Below are 9,956 nucleotides of genomic sequence, written 5' to 3' on the forward strand. Positions count from 1 at the left end.
GAGTTACCACCTCACACCCTCACACCAGTCAGAATGGCTAAAATTAACAACTCAGTAAACAACAGATGTTGGTGAGGATGCAGAGAAAGGGGAACCCTCCCGCACTCTTGGTGGGAATGCAAGATGCTGCAGTCACTCTGGAAAACAATATGGAGGTTCCTTAGAAAGTTAAAAATCGAGCTACCCTACAACCCAGCAATTGCACTACTAGGTATTTATCCAAAGGATACAAACGTAGTGATCCGAACGGCAACCTGCACCCCAATGTTTACAGCAGCAATGTCCACAATAGCCAAAATATGGAAAGAGCCCAGATGTCCATCGACAGATGAATGGATAAAGAAGATGTGGTATACACATACAATGGAGTATTACTCAGCCATCAAAAAATGAAATCTTACCATTTGCAATGACATGGATGGAACTAGAGGGTATTATGCTAAGCAAGGTAAGTTAATCAGAGAAAGACAATTATATGATTTCAGTCATATGTGGAATTTAAGAAACAAAACAGAGGATCATAGGGGAAGGGAGTGGTAAATAAAATAAGTCGAAATCAGAGAGGGAGACAAACCATAAGAGACTCTTAACTATAGGAAACAAACTGAGGGTTGCTGGAGGGGAGATGGGTGGGGGAATGGGGTAACTGGGTGATGGGTATTAGGGCACTGAGTGCTATATGCAACTGGTGAATCACTGAAGTCTACCTCTGAAAGTAATAATACACTATATGTTAATTAGTTGAAATAAAATAAAACATTTTAAAAAGTCAAAGATGCAAAAACCAAAAAAAGAAAAAATGTTCCATTCTTTACAAGGGTACAAAAAGAGCGAATTGCCATGTAACCCAATATTCCGATCTTGGGTATGTATCCAAAGAAAACGAAAACACGAATTCTTTAATTATTTTTTGGATAAGATGTAGCTATTTTTTTTTTTAAGATTTTATTTATTTATTCGACAGAGATAGAGACAGCCAGGGAGAGAGGGAACACAAGCAGGGGGAGTGGGAGAGGAAGAAGCAGGCTCATAGTGGAAGAGCCTGATGTGGGGCTCGATCCCATAATGCCGGGATCACGCCCTGAGCTGAAGGCAGACGCTTAACCGCTGTGCCACCCAGGCGCCCCAAGATGTAGCTATTTTAAAATATGGAATTTAAAGGGTGCCTGGGTGGATCAGTCGGTTAAGCGTCCGACTCTTGATTTCAGCTTGGGTTCTGATCTCAGGGTTATGAGATCGAGCCCTCTGTTAGGCTCTACACTCTCATGGAAGCTTCTTGAGAACCTTTCCCTCTTCCTCTATCCCTCCCCCTGCTCTAGCTCTCTCTCTCTCAAATAAATAAATTAATAAAATCTTTAAAATATGGAATTAACAGAGAAGAAACAGCAGCCACCAACAATGGGAACTGGTCTGACACTAAGAGCTGGCCCTCAGTGTGGTCAGAAGCTGGCTAATGCCCACCCCTTGGCCATATTGTTCTCCTGTGGGACGTAAGCCAGTCATCCCACAGGACATCAGCATCAGACAAGGATACTCGGAAACCACGACATCACTTTGTGTCATTAGAGACAAAAACAAGACGCTGTACAGCCCACAACACAACACACATCTCCCTGTGTCAGTCAGTGTGAGCAATCACTGCTTCTTTATCGTGACTGCTCTATCCTTGCTCTGGTCTGGCCCTGCCTAGAGAGGGGATTCACTGAATCGCCATGGACTCGCCCACACGTCCGACAACGCGCAGTCGGGAGTGGGCCCCAGCTTCCGCAGATCTTCTTCAAAACCCCCCACCCAAAATGGAACTAGAGGATGTTAATGCTAAGTGAAATAAGTCAATCAGAGAAAGACGATTATCATATGATCTCTCTGATATGCGGAATTTAAGAAACAAAAGAGAATCATAGGGGAAGAGAGGAAAAAATAAAACAATGAAATCAGAGAGGGAGACAAACCATAAGGGACTCTTAATCATAGGAAACAAGTGAGGGTTGCTGGAGGGGAGGGGGATGGAGGGATGGGATAACTGGGTGATGGACATTAAGGAGGGCATGTGATGTAATGAGCACTGGGTGTTATATAAGACGGATGAATCCCTGACCTCTACCTCTGAAACCAATAATACGCTGTATGTTAATTAATTGAATTTATATTTAAAAACTGGAAAATAATAAAATAAACTGTCAAAAAAAGCCGAAAACAAAAACAAAAGAACACCCCTCCAAAGCCCATGCCCTTATAGGTTCCAACGCCTTCATATTAAGATGCCCCCGGCCCCAAAGGGGTGCGTTCTCTCCCACTGCAACAAGTCATAGATCCAACTTGAATGCCCACAGGTGCACCTGGTGGTCTTGGGCTGAAGAACACTGAAGCAGGTTGCTCCTTTTGTCTGTCACAATTGTTTTTGTGTCTTTTAGTTTGATCATGACACGTGTTTGTGTCTTTGGGTGTGTGTGGTTGACATGCCGAAATTTCATGTTTTTCTTTATGGGTTTTCAACATTGGGCCATGCTTAGAGATTCCTCATCCCACAGTTGCAAACATTTCATGCATATTTTCCCCTGGGTAGAAATGAAGAGCAGAGGGTGTCGAGGGTGAAGGGAAACACAGAGAATTGTCTGAATTTGGGCAAGAGTATGGGGAAGTGAAAGAAGTAAAAGTCTCTAGGCGGGTGGAATCGAAGATGCCCATCTTCTGCTTTATGATTTTTGCAAGTGTGCACAGGGCCTCCAAGGTATCTGACGTATGTTGTGTTCTGTAATTGTTCTCACTCGGGCTCGGTGAAGACTTACGTGCCTCCAATGTTTACCACGTATTCCCAAACACCAACAAGACACTGAAAATAATAGACACATCGATTCGCTCCAGGGACGGGCATTTTTGAACACTTATGACCTTGATTGGTGCGTCATGTTTTGGTTAATAGCTATACACTTCAGCTGTTATAATGCATATTAATTACACCTGCATGTTGTATTTTAAGCGTATGTCTCAGACCCACATAGACAAACCCATGACTTCCATTTAAAGATAAATTTAATACGCATACACCTATGAGTCACACAGTATCTTCCTCGGGGAGAATCCTGAAAACGAAGAGCGTTCTAGATATGTACTGTCTGAATAGTAGCTCCGAGCCACCTATGGCCACTTAAATTCCTATTCATCTAAAACAACTATAAATGCAGTTGCTCAGCACCCCAGGCTCATTTCAAGTGCCCCCCGCATCTCTAGAGCCACATGCTCTCGCGGCCACCGTACTGGACGGCGAGACACAGAACAATTCCCTCCGCACAGAATGTTGTATCGGACGGTACCGCCCTGCGTGCTTTGCGGGCCTCGAGTCAGATGCACTAGACATGTCAAGGGAAAAGACCAACGAGATTTCTCTTACAGACGACAGAAGACTCCGTCTGGGATGTAAATACATATGAGGCTGGTGTGTCACAAAATCGAAGTCGCTTATGCATGGGTCTGGTGCTTTCAAGGGCAAACTGCTCCCAATTACAAAAGGGAAATCCCTGTCCCTCCACGTCCCTTCCCAGACTGGGGACCCTCTCTGCCAGCACAGTTCCAGGACGTGAGTTCTCTTCTAGACGCACTCAGGGACTAGGGTCAGAGCTGAGTTTTCAGAGACAGCAGGTGCAGCTCAGGAAAGGGATTCTGCTGAGTGAAGAGGAGGCCAGGGCAGGACAGCTGGGAGACTCTCGCAGGGTCATTCAGAGCAGCCGTTCTCAAAGTGTGGCCCCTGGAACGCTTGACGTCCCTGAGGCCCTTTCACAGAATCCATGACGTTAAATCTATTTTTCTAACATTACTTAGACATTATTTGCCTTTTCACCACGTTGACATTCGCACTGAGGTAAAACTGAGCAAGAATGGAGGTGATGGTCCACAGGGCAATAGCTGTTATTCTTCACCACTACTTACTTCCATAAAAAACAAAAACACTCTTTCCACCATCTTTCCAAGCCACCATAACAGTCCCATGCCAGACTCTTTCAAGAGCAGTAACAATGCCAAAAAGATAGGCAAACGCCTGGTTCTTCCCAGGCCATGCTCCAAAGTCATCATCCCGTTTCCAGCTGTGAGGAAGCACAGTCATATTGGTGAATTTGAAAGCTGGGAACACTGCCGTGAACCTCACAGGCAGCTTGAACGTGTGCGGAGTGATCAGCCCCAGATTTGATGTACAATGCAAAAATCTAGAAAAATGGCAGAATAGGTGCACCTGGCTCGCTCGGTTACAAGAGCATACGACTACTGATCCAGTGTCATGAGTTCAAACCCCACGTTGGGTGTAGAGATCACTAAAAATAAACATTAAAAAAGAAAAAACAAAAATGGCAGAAGAGTCTGCTCCCCTCCCTCCAGTTTGGTTTCATTGTCCTCACAGCCTCAGCTGGCATCATGGAGCACGGAGAAGCAAGACGAAAGCACACAGGAGGGAAAATCCTTGGATTCTTTTTCTAGGGATGTAATACACACGTGCAAATAAAGTGCCTCAATGGAAAAAACAAACACACAAAAAACTAGTATCATTTGAAAACATCCTGGATGAAGCATTAAAAATTATTATCTTATTAAATTACTCTCAAATCCCCATTTTAAACATGTCTTATATGATGATGTGGGATGTACAGCATATCCCTAAACCCCAAGGAAAATAATTTGTATGAACTTGACTGGCCTGGGCTTTTGTTGTTGTTGTTGTTATTGTTGTTACAAAACGCCATTTTTACTTGAATGAATGAATGACACAGAAACTTGGATTATTTAGACGGTATTTGGCCGACAGTTTCTTGAAAATGAACATGAATCTACCCCTTCATTAAAATCCACTCACACATGACAGCTGAGAGTACTTCTTGCTTTGATCAACTGTAAATTCTCAAGAGAAAATCAGAATTTTGGAAAACTTGTGATCCACCAATAAGCTTGAGAGCTTCTCACCACTGACAAACTCTCCTGTAGGGATCTGTTGTAATATTAAAACAAATGGGAGTTTTGATCATTTGATTCCAGTCTAATCAACATGGGAACACCTATGTCACCTAGTGAAACAACACATTTCTTTAAAACAAATCAAGCATTAGTGCAAGATCCATTCAGTATGCAAGCTGGGCCTGTGGATTTTAATGTAACAGAGAAGGACATGTGATACTGTTTCAGGTGCCACTTTGCGAAAAACCTTACAGAAAGTACAACTTGGGTAGTTTTAATATAGTATCAAACATGACTATCCATAACTATCTGAAAAGGTAATAAGACATACCATTGCCCCATATTCGTGCAAGGCTGTAAATACTTTCATCTACTTCAACCAAAACAACCCAATAAATGCAGAAACAAATCTGAACACCCAGGGGTCTTCTAATGAGACAGACAAGAACAAGCAAGAGACTTGCAAAACTGGAAAACGTAACAAAAATCCACTCTTCTCACTGCCCTGTTTACTTGGGGTAATAGTTATTTTTCATAAAAGCAGTACTTCTGTTCATGTCATGGGTTATTAATATGATTCTAAATGAATTAATTAATTTTAACAGTTTTATTCCTACTATGGTAAACATTGATAGAAATAACCCATAGACGCAAAATTATCCTTGGGATCCTCAGTAATTTGTACGAACATATATATACCCTGTGATCAAAATGTTTGAGAATCACTGACACACAACTTCTGGGCCACGACTCAGGGAGACAGGGTGACAAAGAGCGCTCTGTGCAGTAGGCGAGGGGTCCGGGCAAAGTCGCAGGTCCCCGGGAGGCCCCGAGCGGCGTCTGGGGCGTAGAAGCCCAGGGCTAGAGAACCCCTCTCTCCCTGGGTTTCACGCCTTCCTGGCACAGGGAGTCAGGTCCTTCTGCCTGCATACTAGTGACGCAGCCACAGTTCGCACTCCCATTGGGTGTCGGGTTTCTGGAGAAGCCAATCAGCGGCACCGCGGTTCCAAGTTCCGAAGTCCTCACCAGACCCACAGGGACGCACCTACCTCAGACCCTGAAGGTCTGGGCCATGGGGCCCCGAACCCTCCTCCTGCTGCTCTCAGGGGCCCTGGCCGTGACCGAGACCTGGGCGGGTGAGTGCGGGGGCGGGAGGAAAGGGCCTCTGCGGGGCGGGAGCGAGAGGACCGCCGGGCGGGGACGCGGGACCCCCGGGGAATTGCCTCTCCGCCCCTCCCCCCGCCCCCGGCCCCCAGCCGCCCCCGGCCCCGCCCGCGCCTGTGCTCCCGCGTCCCTCCCCGCCTCCGTCCTGCTCTCCCCCACTCGGTGCCCCCTCCCCCTGCCCTCCCGGCCGCCTGCACCTGCGCCCCGGGCCCCGCGGCGGGAGGAGGGTCGGGCGGGGTCTCAGCCCCTCCGCCCGCAGGCTCGCACTCCCTGAGGTATTTCTCCATCGCCGTGTCCCGGCCCGGCCGCGGGGAGCCCCGGTACTGGGAAGTCGGCTACGTGCACGACACGCAGTTCGTGCGGTTCGACAGCGATGCGGCGAACCCGAGGATGGAGCCGCGGGCGCCGTGGGTGGAGCAGGAGGGGCCGGAGTACTGGGACCGAGAGACGCGGAACGCCGAAGACCACGCACAGACTTCGTGACGGAACCTACGGGTCGCTCTCGGCTACTACAACCAGAGCGAGGCGGGTGAGCGTCGCGGGTTCGGGTCCACGTCACGACCCCCATTCCCACCGACGTGCCGGGGTCGCCCCGAGTCTCCGGGGTTCGATCGTCACCCCGAGTCTGCGGGAACCCCAGTTCCCCGACCTTGGAAGAGCCCGCCGGAACTTCTAAGCGGTTTTACTTTCCGTTTGGACTTAGTCACTTATCCTCGGGGGCGGTGACCTTCTGACGGCGGGGGCGGGGCCAGGCTCTCACACCCTCCAGTGGACGTCTGCTTGCGACGTGGGCCGGACGGGCGCCTCCTCCGCGGGTATGAGCAGTTGGCCTACGACGGCGTGGATTACATCGCCCTGAACGAGGACCTGCGCTCCTGGACCGCGGCGGACACGGTGGCGCAGATCACCCGGCGCAAGTGGGAGGCGGCCGGTGGCGCAGAGCGCTCCAGAAACTACCTGGAGGTCACGTGCGTGGAGTCCCTCCGCAGGTACCTGAAGAACTGGAACGAGACGCTGCAGCGCGCAGGTACCAGGGGCCTGGGGGCCTCCCCGATCTCCTCTCCACTGGGGAAAATGGACTCAAGGTCAGAATACCACCTCGTCCATGGGTGCGGAGAGGGAGATCCGCCTCTGTGTTAATATTTCTACTACTGAGTGACTCACCCAGAGGGCCGCTTTTCTCTAAGGACAATTGAGGAATCCAGTCTCTCTCGGGAGCCAGGTGGAGACCATCAGTGGTTCCCTTTGACCTGGCAGCCACCTTGTGTACCATGACCTAACCTCCATCTGAGAATATCTTTGTTCTCCGTCTGAGAACATCTTTGGACATCTGACTCCGGGTTTTCTGACTCAATCACCTGCCACCATTATCAGGACCAATAGTGTGCGCTCCCCCTTAGACCTACAGCGTCCTATCCTGGGCCATCTCCCTGATTCTAGAATTTTCCAAGGATGAGGAGATCCCAAAGGCTAGGATGGTGTCTGGGTTTTGGCTTTTTTCATCCAAACCAATTGTCCTGTCCACCTCAGGGTGGTCAAATGAATGCTGTTTCAGTGGTCCATAAAGGTAAACCAAAGTGTGGATTTTCTGATTCGTCTTCTTCAGAACAGCCCAAAACACATGTGAGCCACCACTCCATCTCTGACCATGATGTCACCCTGAGGTGCTGGGCCCTGAGCTTCTACCCTGCGGAGATCACCCTGACCTGGCACTGTGATGGGGAGGACCTGCCCCAGGACACGGAGCTTGTGGAGACCAGGCCTGCAGGAGATGGGACCTTCCAGAAGTGGGCAGCTGTGGTGGTGCCTTCTGGACAGGAGCAGAGATACACATGCCATGTGCAGCATGAGGGGCTGCCCGAGCCCATCACCTTGAGATGGGGTAAGGAGGGGATTGGGGTAGAGCCTCTTCTCAGGGAAACCAGAGACCTTCTGGAGAATTGTGGCAAAGTGAGGGCTCAGGCTACAGGTCTGGGCCCCTCACCTTCCCTTCCCTTTCCAGAGCCGCCTCCTCAGCCCACCATGGGCGTCATTGCTGGTCTGATTCTCTTTGTGATCGCTGTGGTGGTCGTAGCTGTGATGTGGAGAAAGAAGCTCTCAGGTAGAGAACTGAGTTTCCTTGTCCCACTGAGGGGGTTTCCCAGGTCTGAGATGGTCCTACCTTGTTACTGGGAAGTACCATCACACACATGGACTTGCTCACTCTGGAGCCGATTACTAACACTCACTCTGTAGCAAGACACTAATGAAAAGGAAGGGCGGATTTTCATTTTGGTAATTCTGGTGATGGGGACCTGATTCCCAGCAGTCACAGGACAGAGAGGGAGGTCCCTGCTGAGGACAGACCTCCAGCAAGTCAGGTGGTCCAGTGACCACACACCTCGTTCTTCATGTTTTCTGATCCTGTTCTGGGTTTTCAGTCACAATTCTACAAACTTCATATTGGACCAGGGCTAGGAGCTCCCACTAGATCTCCTAGCCCAGCCTTGTCCAGGCCTCTGACATGATGTTTTCTTTCCACAGATAGAACAAGAAACTACTCTCACGCTGCACGTAAGTATGGAGGGGGTGATCCCTGAGACCCTGGAGTAGTGTAGACAGGACCCCGTGGGGAGCTCACCCAGCCCGTTGCTCCTGTTCTTTCCCCCCAGGTGATGACATTGCCTAGGGCTGTGATGTGCCTCTCACAGCAGCTGTTGGTGAGACCTCGGGGGGCCTGACGTGGGGAGGGCTTGGGGCACTAGGGACACTGTGAGCATGCAGGGCGCTATTGAGAATGTCAGCACTTACGTGATTGACCTAAATTTGTACGTGATTGTTTTTCACAGAATGAGACCAGCTGCCTTGTGGGGGCATTGTGGGATGCAAGATTTGTCCACACTCCCACTTGGTGACACCAACAACCCCTGACTTCTCTTTGTGCAAAAAGTGTCACAATGTGTCTGTGTTCCTATAAGCATAATGTGAGGAGGTGGGGAGACTGGCCCACCCTGCCCACCACGCCCCCTCCCCATACTGACCTGCGTTCTCTTCTCTGATGTGCTCTCCTGTTCCAGCAGAGGCAGGGCTGGGCTGTCTCCATCCCTGTCTGTAGTTCATGCTGGGCTGAGTACGAATGCCTTACTTCCCTACTGAAAATCAGAATCCAGATATGAGTTTGTGTTTTTTAACATTTGGCATGTGGTGTTGATGAGGTAATAAAAGAGGAGATTGTAAAATTGAGACAGCAAAAAAGTGAAAGCACTGAGAACCTTCCAGAATCTGTGTGGTTGCTGTGCTGTGTTGCCCCCACAGGTGGGGCAGGAGAAGGCTATGAGGAGCTGAGCAGGGACAGGGCCTGTGCCCAGTCAGTGCTCAGTACATCATGGGGGTGACGTGCTCACCCCTCAGCTGGGTCATCTCTCTGCTCTGTGTCCTTCCCCCTTCTGTGGAACCTTGTCTCCCTGGGACTTGTGATCACAGGGACTTGGACGTCACCTGTCACCAGGAACTTCTGCAGCCAGAGCTTCCTGTGACTGGGGCAGTCTAGGCTCAGGCCTAGGTCCTGCCCTAGCCCCCATTTGGGAGGGGGTTCTCTTTGTTTCTCTGGAGCATCAGGCCTGTTCTTGCTCTTGTGTGTGAGTTTTTGTCGCATTCTTCCTTGGATGTCCCCATCAGTTACAGCAGCAGGTGTCCTTGGGGCTGTCCTTCCCACAGGCCTCGGTCGGCCCCCGCACACAGGAGTCTCTGAGGTATGGAGAGATGAACTTTCAGATTCATCCATCTCTTCCCCTCCCGCTAGAGCTGTTTTCTGGATTATTCTTTAGATTCTGGAGGTAGAGAGAGGAGGAATCTGAGAGGTTCTCATCCTT

At 49.5% G+C, this 9,956-nt stretch overlaps 1 pseudogene; it reads left to right on the top strand.

Moving 5' to 3' along the window:
* Positions 1–5,831: 5,831 nt before the first annotated feature.
* Positions 5,832–9,327, top strand: LOC103665526 (annotated as a pseudogene).
* Positions 9,328–9,956: the final 629 nt, after the last annotated feature.

Source organism: Ursus maritimus, unplaced genomic scaffold, assembly GCF_017311325.1.
Source record: "Ursus maritimus isolate PB19 unplaced genomic scaffold, ASM1731132v1 scaffold_30, whole genome shotgun sequence".
Taxonomy (NCBI): domain Eukaryota; kingdom Metazoa; phylum Chordata; class Mammalia; order Carnivora; family Ursidae; genus Ursus; species Ursus maritimus.